Here is a 24,183-nt window from a genome sequence, read left to right as displayed (position 1 = left end):
GCCAGGTCGCAAACCATTTCACCAAACAGTGAGGTCCCGGAGTACTCGATCGAGCACTTTCTCAATGCAATTAAAGAATACCCCTACCTTTTCAACAAACAGCAACCGGAATTCAAAGGCAGGGATAAGGATCTGGCCTGGGAGGAGATTGGAAAGGTATTCGGACTATCCGGTAAGTACCATGAACTTTTGAGAAATGGGTTTTTCACGCAGGCGCATCATTTTATATTGACACCGTCTATTCGTCGTTGGCGTTCTCCTGGAAACACGAAAGCGCGGCATGCGCACGGGCTCGCCTCAAAAAAGCTGAAGAGTCTGGCAAGCGGCTGCTACCGATGTTCGCTGTCATCGCCCAGCAGCTCCCCTACTCCCAACTCGTTCGGAACCAGAATAGAACGAGAAAGCGACAGTCGCAAGTGTGAACATCGGTAGTGGCGAGCTCCTCTCCTCCAGTCGCGCGACCTCATCTAGTCGCAAGTGTGAACATCAATCTCAGGCTCCCATGACTGAAACCTTTGGAATCTTCAGGTCAAACAAAGCTGCCTTGACCGCCACAGACACAGCGTCAAACTCCCTCCACAATCCAAAATCAACACATCCACATAAAGAACCCAGGCCTGTTGACCACGAATAACTACCAAAGACTGCAATGCATTTTGGAGAGCCGAAAGTTTGAGCCAAGGCTGACCTTATCTTAGTGGCAACCTCTTCTTCACCTCTTCTTTTAAATTCGGGGTCAGCATTCGACGAAAAACTCTACGCGGCCTTGCTCAGGTGCAGTCGGATCAGGAGCATCAAGTTCAGCCTTAATGCCAAACAAGGTGTCAGTACTTGCTAGCCGCGCATGTGATGAACCGCTGCAGTTGGACACGATGCCGGTCTCTAGTTCCAGAAATCTGCACTCTAAGCAGTTGCGACCGTCGCAGCGGAAGTCTTCTTGTATGCCATGGACGATGTATGTCTTCTCCGCTTCGCTGATGAGTACGCCAGCGGTGACGGTACTTTCACAAACAAGTCAGCTCTTAGCAACAGGGCTGTTTTAAAGCTTTAGAATAATTATCTGTTTCAATCCATAACGGCCAGTTGCCGGCTTCTTCTAAAAGCTACTGAAAACGAGCGTTGCACGCGTTTTTTTGCATGCCACGAAAATGTTCGAAGGGCAGTTTACTACTTTCGGTGGATGAATGCTAAGAGAGAGAGAGCCGGTGTTCAAGTGGCGCCATCACCAGTTAAACATGACGTTTATCAGTTATTCACATTGAGGTTATGCTGGCGTATTGAAAGTCTTTTGAGCACACTTTGTGTTTATATAATGGCCGGCATGCTTCCGCAACACAGTTTTAAATTAACAGTTCGAGAGTTCGCAAGAAAAAGTTTATTGTTTATCGGATGGACTCGCAGTACGGAGCAGAGAAAGGCAGTTCGATTATTTCCTGACGATCGTAATCGGAGCAGGACGCGGGATTTGTGCGGGCTGGGTTCGCGGGGAGGCCGTCATTGCACCCGCCACCTCTTCGGTGGTGGACGATGGCTGTTGTTGTGGCGCGCGTATTTCTCTCTCTCTCTTCCTTTTTTCTCTATTTTCTCTTCTGTCTGCACGAGGAGGTGGCTCAGCTACACAGCCAGTAGCAGGCCCGTGCATTTTCTTCTTCTTACAGCCACAACTACAACAACAACTATGATTAGTGAGGCGAGCAGGTCCTGGTGGCAGTTCCTGGCCCTACGAGGTTGGGACCATGGCCTCCGCGATCACCCTCGCGCGCGTTTCTCTCCGGCCGTTCCAATCGGCGCACGCCCCAGCCAAATGTAATTTTGTCAGTCCCATCAGGCGGCAGTGCGCGCCTATGCGTCGATGCATTGTCCAGCCCGCTGGCGGTTCTCTCGTTCTTTTCCTGTGTACATTGACGAAAAATTTGCTACGAGCGTGTCGCATAGCCTTTCATTTTTAGCTGGTTTTCCAGCAAAAACTGACCGCAAGGTGTGTCCGAAATGTTTCACAATTTAAGTGTTGTGTTTACTACCGAAGCGGAGTGTTGATGTTCTTGCTGCGTTCACATAATGCGTTCCGTTCTACTTAGAATTTACGCATTGTGCTCGTCTAGATAGTTTTCTTTGCTTATGAAACAGTTACTCGTCAAGACTACCTTGTGTAGGTGGTATGAGTGCCTAATGGTCACTCGTGAAGCCGGCAGTCAATCAACGTTACGAGCGTATGCTCGAGTGGTCAAAGGCATGCATGTTTCTCAGCTGCAATGTCTTGTTGCAGTTTGGTGAACTGATGAGACATTCGTTTTCCTCCCCATTTTTAATCCTAAGGCTTCTGCGCTTGCTTGCAAACATAACAAATTCCAGTGGAGCGTACATCGCTACATTCCATGTGTAGCGTACATGTCGCTAGCTTATGTTGCTTACTTCGAGAGGTGCTCTCTTCTAGCTTTGTGCACCAAGAAAGGACCGCGCCACTGAAACAACAAAGATAATCATAGAAAAGTTGCTTAGGCCACAGCTGATCGACGCAGAAAAAATAGTAATTGGTCAAGCAGCTTACCGGAAAAAAAAAAAAAACTGCTGAGCAAAATAGGAGCTGCGTGTTTAGTCGGACTGTTTTATCTTTGCGAATAAAAAACTACGCAAGTAGTCATCATGTGGTGATTGAACTTTGTAAATAACGAAATGTTTGTGTGTACTTCTTGATTGTGCTTGCCCATTTTGTTTTTCTCTTTGTTCACCTCATGAGTTTTGTAAATAAAGAAACATATACGTCTTTTTTAAATTGCTCACAGTGTTTGCCTCGTAATTTTGTTCAAAAAGTGGCTAGTATCATTACAACCGGCGGAGGTTTAGTACCAAAAATGTTCTGATAAGCTTCGCATATCATTTAAAGTTAATGAAAAATTGCTAACTAGTATGGCAGGCGTGTATGATAGTGCCATTCTATAGTCTAATCATAATTCGTTTCAAATTAACCCATTTGCTCGGCTTGGCCCTCTGCGTGTATAGGCATAGGAGTAAAAATTAAAAATAAAAGCACTGCACCCAGTCTGTAGCATATGCAAACAAGTGAAAACAAGAAATAAGCTGAAACTCGCGTGATAATATCGCACATTTATGCTATGGCGGGCCGCGTAGTTTACAAACGAGGTAATAGCTTCTCCTCACTTTCGATCGTATAAGCTGATCCGTTTTTATCGGGATCACTTCCGAAAACCTCGCATATACTCATATGACGGCAGAGGTGCCTGAACGTGCCCCGATTACCCTTCGCCTTTATCGAACTTTTTTTATTACGCAAGCTTGCTATAAGGCATATTATAAAAACACATGTAAAATGTTTTTCGTAAGGACTCTATCAACTTGTGTGCTTACGATCTTCCAAAGCTGCTTTAAAACCGTGCGAGAATAAAAATAGCTATCGTGACATGCATCTAAGTAAGCAATAATCATGTGGCTGTGGCTGAACCATTTAGAGAATTGCATTCGTGCGATGGATGTCTATGTAAGTCGCCGCACTCGTAAATACTGTATTTAGCGAGTTAATGAACCTGCAAATGTACGGCGTCTATATAAAAAAAAAAAAAAAAAAAAAGACGCGGAACCGCAGCAGAGAGCGCCAGAACACGCATGCATGCTTCAGGCAGGCATGCAGCTTCGGGTAGTCGCTGCCTAATTTTGCGCTTGTGGGCCTTATATTATTAGTACTTTAACGATAGCGAAATTGTTGGCTGCCGTCTTGCCCGTGGCATTTTAAAGCTTGCAGCTCTACTGTGGTACGATCGCAAGCTGAGAAAACTCGTGTTGTATAGTTTGCGCCAAGCTGCGGCGGAACACGTGATGCATAGGTGGCGAGCGCCGCGGTGCGGCGAAAGACGCTGCCACACTCCTTTTCCAACTTATGCTCTCTCCGGCCGACTGGAACGGCCGGAGAGAAACGTGCGCGAGGAGGTGATCTCGGAGGCCATGTTGGGACGGTGGGCCAACGCCGCTCGCTGCGGGGGCTAGCCAGCCACAAAATTTTTATCTGTTGTAGGCCGTCATTGCACCCGCCACCGCTTCGGTGATGGTGGACGATGGCCGTTGTTGCGGCGCGCGTCTTTCTTTCCCTCTTCTTTTTTTTCTCTATTTTCGCTTCTGCCCGCACGAGGCAGCGGAGGTGGCTCAGCTACAGAGCCAGTAGCAGGCCCGTGCATTTTTTTTCCCTTCTTACTACAACAACAACATGATTAGTCAGGCGGGATCTCAGAGAGAGGCTATTGCTCCCAACTGAGGCAGTTGGGGCTTGTAATTTTTGGAGGGGAGGACTTTCTCCTTATGTAAACAAAAATCAGAAATCTGCAGTAATCAATATGGATAAGTCTTTCGATTGTCGGGAGCTTGTGCCTAGTTTTGTGCCTAGTTTTAGAAGAGTTTAGGGCGAAAGCCTGGAAAAGTGTGTTCCGCTTTAGCGGCGTTTTGATTGGTCGAGGCGGGATGCGTCCCTGCCATCTGCAACGCCACACTAACTCGCGTCAAGGATCACCACCCATACTGCGCCTTTCCTTTCCTGTAAACCAATTAAATTATATGTAGCACTGCAACGAATGCCGAGAAACATTCAGGGACTGCCGAGTCTTACGCCGTACTTATTTAGCTTCGCAGCTTATGCCGAAATAGTAGCAAAGTAGTGCATTGCACAAGAAGAGTTTAGGGCGAAAGCCTGGAAAAGTGTGTTCCGCTTTAGCGGCGTTTTGATTGGTCGAGGCGGGATGCGTCCCTGCCATCTGCAACGCCACACTAACGCGCGTCAAGGATCACCACCCATACTGCGCCTTTCCTCTCCTGTAAGCCAATTAAATTATATGTAGCACTGCAACGAATGCCGAGAAACATTCAGGGACTGCCGAGTCTTACGCCGTACTTATTTAGCTTCGCAGCTTATGCCGAAATAGTAGCAAAGTAGTGCATTGCACAAGAAGAGTTTAGGGCGAAAGCCTGGAAAAGTGTGTTCCGCTTTAGCGGCGTTTTGATTGGTCGAGGCGGGATGCGTCCCTGCCATCTGCAACGCCACACTAACGCGCGTCAAGGATCACCACCCATACTGCGCCTTTCCTTTCCTGTAAACCAATTAAATTATATGTAGCACTGCAACGAATGCCGAGAAACATTCAGGGACTGCCGAGTCTTACGCCGTGCTTATTTAGCTTCGCAGCTTATGCCGAAATAGTAGCAAAGTAGTGCATTGCACAAGAAGAGTTTAGGGCGAAAGCCTGGAAAAGCGTGTTCCGCTTTAGCGGCGTTTTGATTGGTCGAGGCGGGATGCGTCCCTGCCATCTGCAACGCCACACTAACGCGCGTCAAGGATCACCACCCATACTGCGCATTTCCTTTCCTGTAAACCAATTAAATTATATGTAGCACTGCAACGAATGCCGAGAAACATTCAGGGACTGCCGAGTCTTACGCCGTACTTATTTAGCTTCGCAGCTTATGCCGAAATAGTAGCAAAGTAGTGCATTGCACAAGAAGAGTTTAGGGCGAAGGCCTGGAAAAGTGTGTTCCGCTTTAGCGGCGTTTTGATTGGTCGAGGCGGGATGCGTCCTTGCCATCTGCAACGCCACACTAACTCGCGTCAAGGATCACCACCCATACTGCGCCTTTCCTTTCCTGTAAACCAACTAAATTATATGTAGCACTGCAACGAATGCCGAGAAACATTCAGGGACTGCCGAGTCTTACGCCGTACTTATTTAGCTTCGCAGCTTATGCCGAAATAGTAGCAAAGTAGTGCATTGCACAAGAAGAGTTTAGGGCGAAGGCCTGGAAAAGTGTGTTCCGCTTTAGCGGCGTTTTGATTGGTCGAGGCGGGATGCGTCCTTGCCATCTGCAACGCCACACTAACTCGCGTCAAGGATCACCACCCATACTGCGCCTTTCCTTTCCTGTAAACCAATTAAATTATATGTAGCACTGCAACGAATGCCGAGAAACATTCAGGGACTGCCGAGTCATACGCCGTACTTATTTAGCTTCGCAGCTTATGCCGAAATAGTAGCAAAGTAGTGCATTGCACAAGAAGAGTTTAGGGCGAAGGCCTGGAAATGTGTGTTCCGCTTTAGCGGCGTTTTGATTGGTCGAGGCGGGATGCGTCCTTGCCATCTGCAACGCCACACTAACTCCCGTCAAGGATCACCATCCATACTGCGCCTTTCCTTTCCTGTAAACCAATTAAATTATATGTAGCACTGCAACGAATGCCGAGAAACATTCAGGGACTGCCGAGTCTTACGCCGTACTTATTTAGCTTCGCAGCTTATGCCGAAATAGTAGCAAAGTAGTGCATTGCACAAGAAGAGTTTAGGGCGAAAGCCTGGAAAAGTGTGTTCCGCTTTAGCGGCGTTTTGATTGGTCGAGGCGGGATGCGTCCTTGCCATCTGCAACGCCACACTAACTCGCGTCAAGGATCACCACCCATACTGCGCCTTTCCTTTCCTGTAAACCAATTAAATTATATGTAGCACTGCAACGAATGCCGAGAAACATTCAGGGACTGCCGAGTCTTACGCCGTACTTATTTAGCTTCGCAGCTTATGCCGAAATAGTAGCAAAGTAGTGCATTGCACAAGAAGAGTTTAGGGCGAAAGCCTGGAAAAGTGTGTTCCGCTTTAGCGGCGTTTTGATTGGTCGAGGCGGGATGCGTCCCTGCCATCTGCAACGCCACACTAACGCGTGTCAAGGATCACCACCCATACTGCGCATTTCCTTTCCTGTAAACCAATTAAATTATATGTAGCACTGCAACGAATGCCGAGAAACATTCAGGGACTGCCGAGTCTTACGCCGTACTTATTTAGCTTCGCAGCTTATGCCGAAATAGTAGCAAAGTAGTGCATTGCACAAGAAGAGTTTAGGGCGAAAGCCTGGAAAAGTGTGTTCCGCTTTAGCGGCGTTTTGATTGGTCGAGGCGGGATGCGTCCCTGCCATCTGCAACGCCACACTAACGCGCGTCAAGGATCACCACCCATACTGCGCCTTTTCCTTTCCTGTAAACCAATTAAATTATATGTAGCACTGCAACGAATGCCGAGAAACATTCAGGGACTGCCGAGTCTTACGCCGTACTTATTTAGCTTCGCAGCTTATGCCGAAATAGTAGCAAAGTAGTGCATTGCAGAAGAAGAGTTTAGGGCGAAAGCCTGGAAAAGTGTGTTCCGCTTTAGCGGCGTTTTGATTGGTCGAGGCGGGATGCGTCCCTGCCATCTGCAACGCCACACTAACGCGCGTCAAGGATCACCACCCATACTGCGCATTTCCTTTCCTGTAAACCAATTAAATTATATGTAGCACTGCAACGAATGCCGAGAAACATTCAGGGACTGCCGAGTCTTACGCCGTACTTATTTAGCTTCGCAGCTTATGCCGAAATAGTAGCAAAGTAGTGCATTGCACAAGAAGAGTTTAGGGCGAAGGCCTGGAAAAGTGTGTTCCGCTTTAGCGGCGTTTTGATTGGTCGAGGCGGGATGCGTCCCTGCCATCTGCAACGCCACACTAACGCGCGTCAAGGATCACCACCCATACTGCGCATTTCCTTTCCTGTAAACCAATTAAATTATATGTAGCACTGCAACGAATGCCGAGAAACATTCAGGGACTGCCGAGTCTTACGCCGTACTTATTTAGCTTCGCAGCTTATGCCGAAATAGTAGCAAAGTAGTGCATTGCACAAGAAGAGTTTAGGGCGAAAGCCTGGAAAAGTGTGTTCCGCTTTAGCGGCGTTTTGATTGGTCGAGGCGGGATGCGTCCCTGCCATCTGCAACGCCACACTAACTCGCGTCAAGGATCACCACCCATACTGCGCCTTTCCTTTCCTGTAAACCAATTAAATTATATGTAGCACTGCAACGAATGCCGAGAAACATTCAGGGACTGCCGAGTCTTACGCCGTACTTATTTAGCTTCGCAGCTTATGCCGAAATAGTAGCAAAGTAGTGCATTGCACAAGAAGAGTTTAGGGCGAAAGCCTGGAAAAGTGTGTTCCGCTTTAGCGGCGTTTTGATTGGTTGAGGCGGGATGCGTCCCTGCCATCTGCAACGCCACACTAACGCGCGTCAAGGATCACCACCCATACTGCGCCTTTTCCTTTCCTGTAAACCAATTAAATTATATGTAGCACTGCAACGAATGCCGAGAAACATTCAGGGACTGCCGAGTCTTACGCCGTACTTATTTAGCTTCGCAGCTTATGCCGAAATAGTAGCAAAGTAGTGCATTGCACAAGAAGAGTTTAGGGCGAAAGCCTGGAAAAGTGTGTTCCGCTTTAGCGGCGTTTTGATTGGTCGAGGCGGGATGCGTCCCTGCCATCTGCAACGCCACACTAACGCACGTCAAGGATCACCACCCATACTGCGCCTTTCTTTTCCTGTAAACCAATTAAATTATATGTAGCACTGCAACGAATGCCGAGAAACATTCAGGGACTGCCGAGTCTTACGCCGTACTTATTTAGCTTCGCAGCTTATGCCGAAATAGTAGCAAAGTAGTGCATTGCACAAGAAGAGTTTAGGGCGAAAGCCTGGAAAAGTGTGTTCCGCTTTAGCGGCGTTTTGATTGGTCGAGGAGGGATGCGTCCTTGCCATCTGCAACGCCACACTAACGCGCGTGAAGGATCACCACCCATACTGCGCCTTTCCTTTCCTGTAAACCAATTAAATTATATGTAGCACTGCAACGAATGCCGAGAAACATTCAGGGACTGCCGAGTCTTACGCCGTACTTATTTAGCTTCGCAGCTTATGCCGAAATAGTAGCAAAGTAGTGCATTGCACGAGAAGAGTTTAGGGCGAAAGCCTGGAAAAGTGTGTTCCGCTTTAGCGGCGTTTTGATTGGTCGAGGCGGGATGCGTCTCTGCCATCTGCAATGCCACACTAACGCGCGTCAAGGATCACCACCCATACTGCGCCTTTCCTTTCCTGTAAACCAATTAAATTATATGTAGCACTGCAACCACTATACTGCAACGAATGCCGAGAAACATTCAGGGACTGCCGAGTCTTACGCCGTACTTATTTAGCTTCGCAGCTTATGCCGAAATAGTAGCAAAGTAGTGCATTGCACAAGAAGAGTTTAGGGCGAAAGCCTGGAAAAGTGTGTTCCGCTTTAGCGGCGTTTTGATTGGTCGAGGCGGGATGCGTCTCTGCCATCTGCAACGCCACACTAACGCGCGTCAAGGATCACCACCCATACTGCGCCTTTCCTTTCCTGTAAACCAATTAAATTATATGTAGCACTGCAACGAATGCCGAGAAACATTCAGGGACTGCCGAGTCTTACTCCGTACTTATTTAGCTTCGCAGCTTATGCCGAAATAGTAGCAAAGTGGTGCATTGCACAAGAAGATTTTAAGGCGAAAGGCTGGACAAATTGTGTCCCGCTTTAGCGCGTTTGATTGGTCGAGGCGGGATGCGTCTCTGCCATCTGCAAGGTCACACTTGAACGCCCGCCAAGGATTGCCACGCGACAGGAGCGATGGTGTACCGTCTAAACACACTTGCCGAAGAAAGTGTGACAGATACAGCGCCTTTCCTTTCCTGTAAACCAATTAAATTATGTGTAGCACTGCAACGAATGTCGACAAGAGGCTAACGATGGGAGGCAAATTATGGGATAGAAAAGGTATAGCTTTCGCCATTCTCCTTTTAAGAGACCCTCTAAATATTTTTTTTTCTAATTTGAGGTAGAAAGCAGAGCGATGTAAAAAAAAAATTGGAAAACGCTTAAGCTTCGCCTTCAAGAGTGGAACGCGATAGCGTTATTGCACCTCGTTCGCACCGCCCACTCATTCGCTCGGTATGCTCTTGAGTCACACAAATACATAGTTTTCATACTCAACACATCTAAGTACACTGTACAACTTTTTTGTAATTATTTGTTCAAACAAGTGCTTCTCACAATCTACATTATCGCACTGTGTTGTGCATACTACAACGTTTCTTGCTCCCGTGTTCCTTTAGCGTTCACACAAGAGCGAGCGCGCGAGGCCCTGCAATACAACACCCGTCGACCTGCCAAGGAGTGTAAGACAATGCTCTACGGCGCAGCAATCACTGATGAGGCGCCCCGCGTCGGACTTTGCATTCACGAATTACGCGGTGAGCGCCGAGCAACGCAGCGTTCGGCGCGGCAACGAAACGTGCGCCTGAGCAAGCGGAACGAACCAAAGAACTCGGTGTCTCGGAGGGAGAAAGCCGGGCAGCGACGCGCCATGAAGGCGGACGCGATCATGGGGCTGACGCCTTGATGGGATCGTCCTCTATCTCGCTTGGGAGCACCACGCAGAAGCATGATTCCTCGGAAGCAGCTCGGCACACATCGCAGCGGACGCTTTCCCAGCAGAAGCGCTACGGCGCAGCGATCACGTCAGAGGCGTCCGGCATCAGACGCTGCACCTAGCAATCGCGCTGTGAGCGGAAAAAGGAGCCGCGTCGCCTAAACACCACTGTTCGAGTGACGCACGCTGGATGTTGGAAGGGGAGAAAGCGAGAAAACTTATTAAACGCAAGGGTATTAGGGCATCCTCGCACCGGTACCCGCGCGGCCCGAAGGGGAGAAGCGGGTGAGCGAAGATAGTGATCTAAAGAAAGGAAAGACGCTTGATTCTACAACCCGTGAGGGTGCACGGCGAAACGTCAGGGGCGAGTGGCGCGCCACGTGTCGGGGCAGCGCCGCACATTGCGAGGAGGGGTTCTTCTGTGTTTGCCGCGAGATGACTCTGCATGTGCGCAGAGCGCAGAAGAAATGTAGCGGAAACGTACTTCGCTACTCGTGTAACTGCGACTTTTGTAAGTAACATGCTCATAATTACCGATATACACCGCAATATAACGTTCTACGGCACGTTGCTAAGGTAACACCGCATTCACTGGAAGCGCTTTTGTACCGCTTTCAAGCATCGAACTCGTGGCTGAGTGTTCTCCGTATATCTTCAATCCATTTCCCCGGCGCTCGAGCTTCCTGTTTAAGCAACGTACGGAGCAGTGTCCTTAACTCCGTCTCTTTCTGTTTTTCCTCAAACCGTATACAGGTTGCCCTCTCTACGGAAAACAAAGCAAAAACTAGAATTGATAGACGAAGATCGTTATCGAGGTGCGTTAGTGAGGGCAAGGGCAGAAGACACAGCTGCAGGGGAGGCGCCATCAAAACGAGCGCTGGGGTTCGAAAAAGCAAACGCTCAACGGAACCACATCGACCAAATAGATTGGGGCGGTATCTTGGCGGCGGACAACGACCACATCAAAGCAGCGTTCAACGCCCATTACCAAACCCTCTTCGCATCCCACACGGTAGACGCTATCACTTTTAAGAATAAGTTTCTGGCGACGATACCGCGTCTGGACGATGAAGTGAAAGAGAGATTAGAACTAAAGATAACTGAAACAGAAGTGGAGCACGCTATTGACAGTTTAAATGCCGGTAAATCGCCGGGACCGGATGGGTTCAGCGCGGGTTTTTACAAAGAATTTAAGTACGAAATCACACCTATTTTGAACGCAATTTATAACGATGCCTACACAGTAAATGCCCTGCCTCCGTCATATGGGTCATCCCACACCGTACTCATTCCTAAAACTGATGAAATAGACAAATTACGCCTGGTAACATCTTACAGACCCATAGCACTTACAAACGTTGAATATAAAATTTTTATGAAGGTTTTGGCCCGAAGGTTGCAAACGGTTATTAAGGATATAGTAGGACCACACCAAACGTGTGGGATAAAAGGGAGGTCAATAGTGACCAACATTCGAAAGGCGCGAAGTGTCCTTGAGTGTTGTGATGACTGGGATGGTCGGGTCGCCATGCTTCAGATCGACCTCGAAAAAGCATTCGACTGCGTCGATCACGAAATTTTGTTTTCCCTTTTAGAACATGTGAATGTTGGTTCAGTTATATGTAAGGGTGTGGCCCTGGCGTACCGTAACTGCACGACGAGAGTGATTATTAATAAGAGTCTGGGAGCCCCCATTCGACTGCAGCGTTCGGTGCGACAGGGCTGTCCCCTCAGCCCTCTTTTGTTTTGCATTTATATTGAAACATTGTGCATGAAACTTATGAATAATGTCAACATTAGTGCGTTTAGGTTACAAGCAGCCGAAGTGAAGCTGCTCGCGTATGCAGACGACATCGTTATTTTTACGGTTGACCAGGAGAGTATCACCGAGGCTGTCAAATGTATCCGTGAGTTCTCTCAAGTTACCGGTAGCGGGGTGAACTGGGCCAAGTGCCTTGGGCTCTGGCATGGACAGTGGCCGTCGAAGCCAGATCGCTTTGCCAATGTTACGTGGACAGACACACCGACCAAGTACTTGGGCGTCGAGCTGGATGCCTACCGCGAAAGCGAGCATTATTGGAAAGGGCAAATGACCGAACTACGGGAGAGAGCCGAGAAGTGGAAAGGCGCCAACATGTCGATTTTTGCCAGAGCTACTGTATGCAATCTTTTTTTTATCAGCAAACTTTGGTTCGCAATGCAAGTTTTGAGTTGTTCGCGCGTAAACGTACAGAAGTTACACAGGATTTTCGCCGTTTTTGTTTGGGCAGGTAAATGGGAACGCTGCAGCAGGACGAATTTGTTCCGTCGGGTAAAAGACGGCGGTTTGGGACTCGGCCATTTGTTTTTACGGCAAGTGGTCAACCGGTTTTTGTTTTTTCGGGATGCTTCGGACCCTTTCTTACGCACCGTCTGCCAAGTTAGGCTACGGCGCCTACTACCGGAGTTTGTTGTCTCCACCGAAGAAGCTACGGGTGGGATTTTTGGTTATTACAGGGAGGTCGTCGCTAGTGTAAGATTTCTTTCAGTGCGTTTTTCTAATGAATATTTGTCCACTGTAAAACGAAAAAAGCTGTATCGCTATTTATGTGACATTGTTTTGCCACTACCCTTGTACAGAACCTTATACAGTGGAGGTCCGGGCAGAGATGTCTTGAAGAGAGTAAAGAAAATGCAGGTGTCGCCAGGAGCTAAGACATTTTTCTTTAAATTACACACCGGAACATTATCAGTAAAGAAGTTTTTGGAGGAAAGGGATTTTTTTTTTTACCGTGGGGGGCGCACTGTTTAATCTGCAAGCAGCCGGAAACAATAGACCATGTTTTTTTGCATTGTTGGGAAGGGGTTTATTTCTGGGATGTTTTGCAACGTACGATAAAGAAAGAATTTCCACTAGACTCCCACGGCATCCGGTATTTAAGCATTGATAATGAAGATGGCGTTCCGTATGATTTAATCATGCTCATGGGCCTCCACTCTATATGGCGCTCCAGAATGGCGGGCTATCACTGCGACAGGGATGCTCGACCCGCTAGAATATACTTTCGAGAAAGTGTGAATTGGTTTATTGCCATACAGAAAGTGGCTGCTGAACCTCCCGAATGGCTCTCAAGGGTAGAGCCTTTGCTGTCGTTGCGGGAGTTTTAATGTACTGAGACGAAGCCAGCCTGACATTGGCTGATGATGACCTTCCAATATGTACTTTGTTTTGTGTTATTCGTGTTGTGTTCTTGTGAAATGGTATGAACCAAAGCCAGGAAATAAAGAAAAAAAAAAAGAACTCGTGGCTGAGTGGTAGCGTCTCCGTCTCGCACTCCGGAGACCCTGGTCCGATTCCCACCCAGCCCATCTTGGAACTTGCTTTTTATTTATGAAGTGCATGCCGGGATTTTTCGCTCATGGCCAACGCCGCCGACGCCGACGACACCGGCTTTTCTGCGACACGAGCTCCTTAACGCTATCGCGTTAAAACTATTCTGCCTGAACAAACGTCCATTAATGTAATGGTGCCAGCGCATCGTTGGGGTTGATGCTCTCAACAGCGACGGAGCGAAGCACGGCTGGCCTGAAGTCTTGCCACAAATTAGGCAAATGTAGATACTTCTGTAATTTAATTTCGTTTCACCAGCGTATGACTCGTGCAATCACTGGATCTGCTAAATCAGATGTTTGTGTGTGCTCGCACCATGTACCCCGGTACCACATCGCCGCGTCCAGGAAAAGGTGACACTGGTGTCGATCACTTTGGCTCACGTTTTCTTTAGACATCCATCCATCCCTATAATAGACGGCACTTCTATTTAGGTTCACCCAACCGGGACCGGGAACTGGCACTGTGGCAGTCGCCTTTCCCTCTCCTTCCTTACATCTTTCACTTTCCTATTTCTATCTTATAATTCTGTCCTGCCCCCTCCTCTCTTCGTAGTTTTTCCTTTTAGTGCGTAGCACCGATGTCTGTCCGAAGCCACTCACACTCTCTCTCTCTTCGTGAACTTGAAGTGGAGAAAGAGAAAGAGAAGGTGACAGCCCCGCCGGGGTGGTGCAGTGGTAAGACGCCCGACTACTGTGCCGGAGCACCCGGGTTCGAACCCGACCTCGGCGGCTGCGTTTCGATGGAGGCGAAACGAAGAGGCGTCCGTGTGCTGTGCGATGCCAGCGCACGTTAAAGATCCCCAGGTGGTCGAAATTAGTCCGAAGCCCTCCACTACGGCTCCTCTTTCTCTCTTTCCACTTTCACTCCTCTACGGCTCCTCTTTCTCTCTTTCCACTTTCACTCCCACCTTCCTCCCTTCCCTTACGGCGCGGTTGAGGTGTCCACAGAAAACAAGTGAGACAGTTACCGCGCTTTTTCCTTCCTATAAATCAATCAGTTTTTTTAAAGAGAAGGTGACTACGGCCCCGCTGGGGTGGTGAGTGGTAAGGCGCCCGACTACTGTGCCGGAGTTCCCGGGCTCGAACCCCACCAAGGCGGCTGCGTTTTGATGGAGGCGAAACGAAGTGGCGTCCGGGGGCTGTGCGATGTCAGCGCACGTTAAAGTTCCCCAGGTGGTCGAAATTACTGGGTAGCCCTCCACTACGACTCCCCTTTCTCTCTTTCCACTTTCATTCCCACCTTCCTCCCTTACCTTACGGCGCGGTTCAGGTGTCCACAGAGCAAGTGTGACAGATACTGCGCCTTTCCCTTCCCGTGAACCAATTATATATAATTATAAGGTGGCTACGCGCACGTCTCGCGGCTCAGCATTGAGGAGGTGGAGCGACCGTAGAGCTGTAGTAGAAGCCGCTCTCTCTCTCTCTCTCTCTGGCCATCCATCTCTCTGTTAACTTGAAGAGGAGGAAGGGAAAGTGGCGACGACCGCATCACGCGGCTTAACACTGAGGGGGCGGAGTGACCGCATGATGAGAGGAGGAGGAGGAAGAACATTTATTTCCGCCGAATATGGTGCAGCAGCCACCTACGAGTCCGCACGCAGGCGTCCGGGGAGGCAGTCTGTCACACCGCGGCCAGAGGACACCCGGCCTCGTCTAGGAGAAGAGGTCTTCAGCCTCGGCCGCCAGGCGGACGGCGAATCGCTGTGTTTTTTCGTCGGAGCTTCTTAGCGTGGTCTCCCATTCATCGCTAGTTTTAATCGCGTTGCGCCCTGGGGCACGAACGCATCTCCATATTATATGATCTAATGTTGCCACGTGGCCGCAAAATTTACAAATTTCGGTTTCTGCACCGTCCCTCTTCCGCCCTCTGGCACCCGTCCAACTCCTCCACAGGGGCGAAAAGAAATTTCGAGCTTGGAGTCTTCTCCAGTCGTACGATTCCTTTTTACTCAGGGATCTAACCGGTGGCGGATATATCCTCCGGTCTTTCTTCAAGTTGTCGGTTACATCCCTAAAGGTACCTATACATTCCTTGGTTTTAGATGTTGTGGAGGCGTCCGCAGCACCCCGAGGTAGCGAGGAGCGGGCGAGCATGTGGGCAGCCTCGTTGCCGGCGAGACCGGCGTGTGCTGGGGTCCAGATTATGGTCACGCTTTCGGCGAGAGACGACTCGTTCAGAAGTTTTGCAGCACGATTGCTGACTCTACCCTTGCTAAAATTTCTAACCGCCGCTTTGCTATCACTGATGACGTGTTTCACGCCTGGTCGTGCAATGGCAATGGCTATTGCAATCTCCTCCGCCTCTACCGGCGGTAGATCTCGATTTCTTTCTATTCCTATGGCGATCCCAGTGTCCAATAGGGCGACCGAGGTTACGTCGCCTTCTTTCCCGATCGCTACTGCATCGGTGTAGGCGACCGATCCCGGCGGGAGTTTGTCCAATTTGTTAGCGAGGTGCTTAGCTCTGCTTTTTCTCCTCCCCTCGTCGTGTACGGGGTGCATGTTCTTCGGTATGGGCGAGACGTATAGATGCTTTCTGATTTCTCGATCTATGCTTTCTCTGACACTTTCGCCTTCCCCGGGCGCTAGTAGGTTTACCCAATCGAGGATTTGCCTACCCGCCGCCGTTCCTGCGAGTCGCTCTCTCTGGGACAGCCTGACCGCGGCAGCCAGCTCTTTCCACTCATTATGCAACCCCATTTTCTCTAGAATGTCGTTAGAAGTAGTTATGGGGAGTCCTAGAGCGCACTTCGTGCATCTCCTAATTATGGTGTTTAATTTGTGTTCTTCGCTCTTGTTGATATTTAGGAATGGAGTCGCGTAGCACATTCTGCTCGTGACAAAAGCTTGTACGAGTCTGAGTAGCCTCCGTGAGACCACTCCTTCTGTTGGACGTCTTCTTAAATACTCTGACTACGAGCTCCGCCTGATCTTTTAATTTCTTAATCAGGCTTTTGTTACTACCCCTGCGAGAGAGAGAGAGAGAGAGAGAGAGAGAGAGAGAGAGAGAGAGAGAGAGGGGCGTGCCAGTTGCGGACATGGCGGCCTTCGCTGGGCAGCGTTGCACAAGCGTGTGTGCGTTTGCTGCGCGTCGCAGTGGATGAAGCCGGGCAGCGTATTTGGGTTTGCTCGGTACGGTGGCTCCGCAAGGGACAAAGCAACAGAAGAGACGAAGAAAACGGGCTGTTCCGGCTAGCATCTACCGCCCCCAGGAGCCGAGCAGCCTAGCGATTAGCGGCGCATGCTTTTTCAATGGGCGTCACGTTGGACGCGGCACTAACTTGAGAGAGCCTCTAATACTACTACTACTACAACTACTAAATAATAATAATAATAATAATAATAATAATAATAATAATACACAGTATTATTTCCTGCTAATTATTATTATTAATATTATTATTATTATTATCATTAGTAGTAGTAGTATTATAGAGGAAGACTCGTTTCAGGAAGTTGGCACTGCGGCGCAGGTTCGCCGTGCTCGACGTGCTGAAGTACAACGGTTAAAGGCTGTTTCACATGATGGGACGCACACGAAAAATTTCGTGTGCAGTCGCAGTGTCGTTGCGGCGCCAATCGCAACAGCCCGTTCACATGCTTGCGGCGCCAGCGATTTTTGTAGGTGCGGCACGAGCGGCGGCACCCATCATATTTTACCAACAATAAAATTAGAACACGTATAAGATTAAATGTATCATTTATGTTTTTGATCAAAATATAAAGCAATGCAAAATAGATGATAATAGTAGTAGTTGGTTCACAGGAAGGGAAAGGCGCAGTATCTAGCTGTCACACTTGTTACTGTGGACACCTGAACTACGCCGTAGGGGAAGGGAGGAAGGTGGGAGTGAAAGTGGAAAGAGAGGAAAATAGATAGTTTTAACTTTTTTGTTTTGTACGCAACCGCGTACAACAGTCACATCAGGCTGAATTCCATTGGCTGGCGGCCATCTCGTTCGCATGATCGCTGTCTGTCGCAGCCGCTCTGCGAGGGGAGCGGCATGCCTTCTGTCGCTGTGCGGCTGAAATCGCACTCTGCTGCGGCGAGAATCGCATCATGTGAAACGGCCTTTGAAGGCAGAACCGGAAAGCCGGAGGCCCACAAATCGACAGTCGTAGGAGACGCGGCCGTTTGAGCGGTCAAGTTCACGCAAGGCTATAGCAGCGAGCTGACCGGTCGAGCATAGATCACCTTCGTCGGCTCCTTCTCCCAGAAACGAAGTGTTCACTGCGGGTCCACTGTCGCGGGGGAGAATCCGAAGGGGCGGCCAAGGTCAAGTGGCAGCTTGACGGAGTTTATTTATGACGGTTGCGCAGGCGGCCGCTCTTCGGAAGTGGTATAGGAATACATGGAAACGGGCGACGCCGTCGGTTCGGTCCATTCCGATTCGATCGGAAAAGTCGCGCTTCGACCGTGCCGCGAAGGAGGCAAACCAGAGCAGTTAAAAAGCACAGCGTAAGCGCAGTGGTTGTGGGTTCGGTGCTAACTGCTCTGTCTCTCGGTTTGAGGGGAAAGGGCGCGGAGGCCATAAATCGCGGCAATACACGGGCTCGGGAGAATGCGCGGCTGAGGGAGCTGCTGTCGGTGTCTGCAGTTTGTATATTCTGAAAAACACCGCCGGGGTGGCGCTGTGGTTACGGCGCTTGACTACTGTTTCCAAGGACGCGGGATCGAATCCCGGCCTCGGCGGCCGCTTTTCGATGGCGACGAAAACCAAGGCGCCCGTGTGCTGTGCGATGTCAGTGCACGATAAAGAACCCCAGGTGGTCGAAATTTCCGAAGTCCTCCATTACGGCGTCTCTCATAGCTTGAGTCGCTTTAAGACGTTAAACCCCACAAACTAAACCAACCATGGATATTCTGAGCATTCGAAGTAGAAATAGTTCAGTTGATACATGCATATGATGTGCAATCAAAAGCAGGTAAAGTGTACTCTGTGTGAGGCGCAGGTTAATCTCGAGGTTACGCGTTTTAACTCTGTAGATGAAGCGGAAGGCACTGACTTTTTGTGTTGGTATTGCGTGCTGAGTGCATGCCTAGATAGATTTGAACGAGAAAAGGGCAGTTTAGTGTCTCGTGTGGATGATTTAGAAAATTAAGTAGGTTTGTTAAGGGCAGAAAATCAGAAACTGCTAGGATAGCTTCCTCAAATGGAAAACAAAATGGCCGACTTTGTCTTTGGAACCAACAAGGACGGACATTCCAGTGCGGGCCACGTGGCTGGGACCAGCACTGGCATGGAAGGCATAAGCAAAGTAGGTCAGGCGGATCCGAACCGACAGAGTTATTTAGAAGCAGCTACTAAGAAGTCGGAAAAAAAAAAGGAGGAGGCAAGGAAGAATGAAAATCCCAGAGAGAAGGACACAGATATAACCGAAAGCAGGAGCCAACAGTTGGGAGAGGGAGAAAGAAGGCCCAGGTGCTTATCGCCGGATATTCTAACATCAGCAGATGCAAGCGAGATATGTTGGAACGTGTAAAGGGTGATAAGCGAGTGTTATTTGGAACCTTCTCAGGGATGACAATGAGGGCAGTGCTGAAAGAGAGTAAATATAGGCTGTTGAAAAATTCCGCAGAGCGCAATGTTGATAGCAGCCGCGGGGCTAAACGATGACCTAAATGGTGACGCTGCAGGAGTGGTGGAAAGTTTAGCTAATGGAGTTGACGATATCAGGGAGATAACACAGCAAGCGCAGATAGTTGTATGTACAGTACCGGAGGTACTAGGATCGAACGGAAAGCTGGAAAAGGACGTGGTGACAGTTAATCGGGACATAAGAAAGTTAAGCCTAGAGGAGCGTTTTGAAGTGGTTGAGGTAAACAGGGAGGTGCATAAAGCAGGTTTTGGCAGGGCTTTTTAGCGAGATGGCATTCATTTTAACAGAAGGGTGGGAGCAGAGATCGGCTGGCGCCTGGCAGGCAGGGCTGTAGCTTTTTTAGGGGGTCTGCGAGGGCTCCGTGCACAGAGGTAGAAGTGAAGCAGAAGAAAGCGTAATAACGGAGGCTGAGCCCCCAAAAATGGCAAGGAGGAGGTCGAGAAAGAAAAGTACAAAAAAGAGATTTAACACTAGGATCAGCTACATAAACATGCAAGGAGGTAGAAAAAGAGCGAAATGTATAGAGATAGAACAGCAGTTGAAGGATGACAAAATAGGTGTGTACGCTCTATGCGAGACTCATCTCAGGGATCTATAGAAGATCCGCCGTTTATAGAAGGCTACATTTGGGAAGGGTGCAATAGTACGAGAATGGAAAAAAAGGGTGGAGGCAGAGAATAAAATCATCTTGTAAAGAACATATTTGGTATCAGGAACAATTGCCGGCATAAGGACATTGCTAGGGGTAGTTCATTTAGGAATATGACACCAATGCAAGCAAGAAAACAAGGATCTTGTTGAATGTCTCAGTGACGATATAAGCCAGTTTGGAGACGGGGCCGACATTATTCTGCTGGGGGACATGAATGGCCACATCGACGATCTGGATGGATACACGCATTGTAACGGGAAGCTAATGCTAGATTTCTGTGAGCGACACGACCTAGTTATAGTAAATAGAGAAACAAAATGCGAAGGACAAATCACTTGGGAATTCCACAACAAGCAGACGACTATTGACTACTGTCTAATGTCGCAGGGAATTTATAGCAAGGGCAAAAAATGGAAATAGACGAAGGGGAGTGTAGTCTGGGAAGTGATCATAAACGTATTAGTCTGCAGATGGGGCCCTTGATGAAAAGAGAAATGAAACTTAGACAAAAAGTAAACGCAAAATTAAACGACGATCAAATAGCGCAGATAGCAGCAGACACAGAGGAAGCAATAGAGAAAAGCTCCATGGTAGACTGGGGTTATGAACAGGTAGAACTACTCATAAGGAGGAAAATTAAGGAGGTTAAAGTAGCAAACCGCTGGAATTGAAAGATAACGCCACGGAACTGGGGGAATAAGGAAATCTGGGAAGCCATTGAACAACGACGGGCTGCTTCAAGGAAACACCGAGAGGCAAAGAAAGCACAGGTATCTCAGGAGGAAATCGACAAAAAAATGGGAATCATATCGACAAAATAAACTTGATGTACAGGCCCTCGTACAAAGTAAAATAAGCAGTCCACCGATCGCTGGATGGCTGACATACACGATGCCTCTAGGGGCGGACCAAGAAAATTCTGGAACCATAATAAGCTGGCTAGGTAAAAAGAATCAAAGAAAGCAGGACCGGATTCAAGGTAACGAGGGAAATTGTTTAAAGGGAGACAACGCAGTGAACTACATTACATCAGTTATAGCCGAGTCATTTAAGAGCGACGATAGGGTAATCTCCGCAAATCAGGAAGCAGCACAAGATAGCAGAATACAAAGCAGCTTAGAACTGACTAATTTAAACTGGAAAAAGGTAGAAAAAATATCCCTAAATACACATCTACAGGAATATATGGAATTCCGATCAAGCTGAATAATGAACTTGGTCCAAGAAGTATAAGTAAACGTTGTTAAAAGCTTCGGAAACAGTCATTACGAATAAGCAAATTCCGGACAGCTGGCGACAGAGTAAAATGAATTTGATTTATAAAGGGGAAGGAGAAAGGATGCATATAAAATCTTACAGGCCGATTGCCCTTACTTCTGTTATGTACAGGTTGGCCATGCAGGCGGTGAAATTAAAGGTGCAAGCATGGGTAGAAAGTAACAAGATACTCGGAGAACTTCAGAGCGGCTTTAGAAATGGTAGGCGCTTAGATGATAGCCTGTTCGTGCTTACCCAATGCATCGAAATATCTAGAGTGGAAAATAGGCCTTTGTATTTGGCCTTCCTGGACATAAACGGGGCGTACCAAAACGTAAACAGGGAACTCCTGTGGAACATATTAAAAGAAAAAGGTATCGGTTATGAGATAACAGAGTTCCTGCAGGAAATATACCGGGATAACAAAGTAGAAATTACATAGAAAGGGATAAGAAGTACGGAAGCTGTCAAGTATGCAAAGGATTAAGACAAGGTTGTCCTTTATCACCGCTGCTGTTTATGCTTTATATGTTAAACCTGGAACGAAGGGTACAAGAGAGTAACCTAGGTTTTAACCTGTCATATAGATTAGGTGGAAAGGCGGTAGAGCAGCGCTTCTCCGGTTTGATGTATGCAGACGATATTGTGCTGCTAGCTGAGAGTCTGAAGAATTGCAAGCTTTAGTTAAGTATTGCGGAGACGAAGGGGATGCTCTAGACTTCAGTTTTAGCGCAATTAAGTCGGGTCTGATGATTTTCAACGGCTCAACTGATCAGGGTCTACAAGGCCATGAAATACCCAGAGTAGCAGAATATAAATATCTCGGGGTATGGGTAAACAAAGGATTGACATACATTGGGAAGCATGAGCAACCACTTAAGGCCAAATTGTGAATAAAAAATGCCGGGATAATGAAGTATAGGGCATTGTGGGGATACAACAGGTATGAGGATTTGAGGGGTACGTATTTGGAAAGGAATTCTGGTGCCCGGGCTTACTTTCGGAAATGCGGGTTTTGTGCCTAAAGTCAGAGGTACAGTCGACATTAGAAATAAATCGGAGAGCCTTCGGACGATTAGTACTAGGTGCCCACGGCAAAACCACAAATAAGGCGGTACAGGGAGATATAGGATGGGCATCTTTCGAAGTACGGGAAGAATATTATATGAGGAACGCCTGAGGAAATTGGTCAGTAACAGATGGGCAGCTAAAGTATTTAAATATCTACTTAAAAAGCGATGACTCACAACGGAGGAAAAGAACTAGGAAACTAACCAGTAAGTATGCTTGTCTCAAGGACGAAGAAATGAAGAGCATTAAGCAACAGGTGAAAAACACAGAAGGTAAAAATTGGATAAATTCGATGGAAAAGAAACAGAGTGTGCAAATATACCGAAAGTTGAAAAGGCAGATCATGAAGGAAGCTTTCTTTGATAACTCAAGAGGGAGTGCCCTACTTTTTGAAGCAAAATCAAGGTACTTTAGAACACTTACGCAACTACAAAAAAAAAAATTAACAATGAAGATGACACATGTGCTGTATGTGGTATCTCCAGTGAAACAATTGACCATATTATACTCGGATGTAATGGTATTCATCCGGAAGTCTATGCAGGCGCAGTCACTCATCGTGAAGCTCTGGGGTTTTGACATGGTTTAGAGATGCCAGTGGCCGGGTGAATAAACCGGCTGTGGAAGCTAGAAAAAACGACTGGAAGATTGGTGGCTTAAAAGCAGAAAAGTGACACATTGCTAGTAATGTAGAAACAAAAATTCAATAAATAGAATGATGGTATAGTTAACCAATCTTAAACTATAATTAAGATATAGGGAGAAAAATGAGTATGATAGCTACTACTACCACCCCGTTTCAAAGGAGACGCTCCTATGTTCCATCCACCTATTCTTCTCGGGAAGACGCCTCATACGTCCCTTTGAAACCGCCGCCCGACCAAGCTTGGCAGCGATCGGAATGTTTGGGCCTTAGGTTTGTGTGTTGCTTGTTTTGGAAGCGCAATCGTCGGCGCTGTTTGTCTTTGTGACTGCTGGCTACTTTTTGCGTGAGCTGAGGGAAGAAATTGGAGAGAGTTAAATCGAAGATGTGTGTGGCAATGCATGAAAGGTATAACGGTGATAAGCGGTTCTACGCACCTACTTCGTATTTGATTACCTATTCAAATCGGCCATATTTTTTTTACAGACGGTGAGGGTTGACCTTGTGCGGTGCAACCACCTTAAGTTGCCCATATTAGGTTGTTGCTCGATGTACAGCTGGCGTAGTGCAAGCTCCTTCCCCGTCCTCTTGTTGGGCTCCATGGTGGGTGGCTGGCACTGTGGCAGAGCAGCATACATGTTTTATGACTTCTTCAGAACAGTCTGAAGTAACATCTAAACTCTTTCATGGAAAGCAAGCAAAGGGTTCTCCGAATTCCACGTCATTCACAGCAAAGAACCCAAAAAGTCCACCCGCATGACATGTCCCTTCCTCATGTCTAAGTCTGTCACACAAGCCCTGGCATCAGGATACAAAGTACATATAAATTGGCCCGTCAAAGCCCAATATTGCGACATTCCAAAGCTTGAGTCATTTAGGGACATCTTCATCAGGGTGCGTATGCACAGATCATTGAATGCTGTGTGTGTAATATCTGAGAATGACTTCATAACCTCACAGAAGAAGAAATGCTTGGGGGACTTAACAACATGTAACAAATATCCACAGGTTTAAAATAAGAAAACGATAAAAAAATACCCATGAAACAAATTATCCAAACGTTTGCCCACTCTATACTTCCTGAATCAAACAAAGTAGCATACATGAGTGAACATCCGACATTACGTTCCCAATGCCAGATACTGTTTCAATTTCCAGTATTTTGGTCATGGTTTGCAGAGCTGCCGTGGCCATAAAAAATTCGCAAGATATGCAGTTAATGACCATACATCCGACAACTCTGCTGCTGTGCTTCATTGCGCCAATGGCGACGGGGACCACCCCGCT

At 47.8% G+C, this 24,183-nt stretch overlaps 1 pseudogene; it reads right to left on the bottom strand.

The window, feature by feature from the left end:
- Positions 1–492: 492 nt before the first annotated feature.
- Positions 493–23,534, bottom strand: LOC146190135 (exosome complex exonuclease RRP42 pseudogene; annotated as a pseudogene).
- Positions 23,535–24,183: the final 649 nt, after the last annotated feature.

This window comes from Amblyomma maculatum, chromosome 5 (genome assembly GCF_055883805.1).
Source record: "Amblyomma maculatum isolate TAMU_Amacu chromosome 5, ASM5588380v1, whole genome shotgun sequence".
Taxonomy (NCBI): Eukaryota; Metazoa; Arthropoda; class Arachnida; order Ixodida; family Ixodidae; genus Amblyomma; species Amblyomma maculatum.
This window is presented reverse-complemented; position numbering and strand designations above follow the sequence as displayed.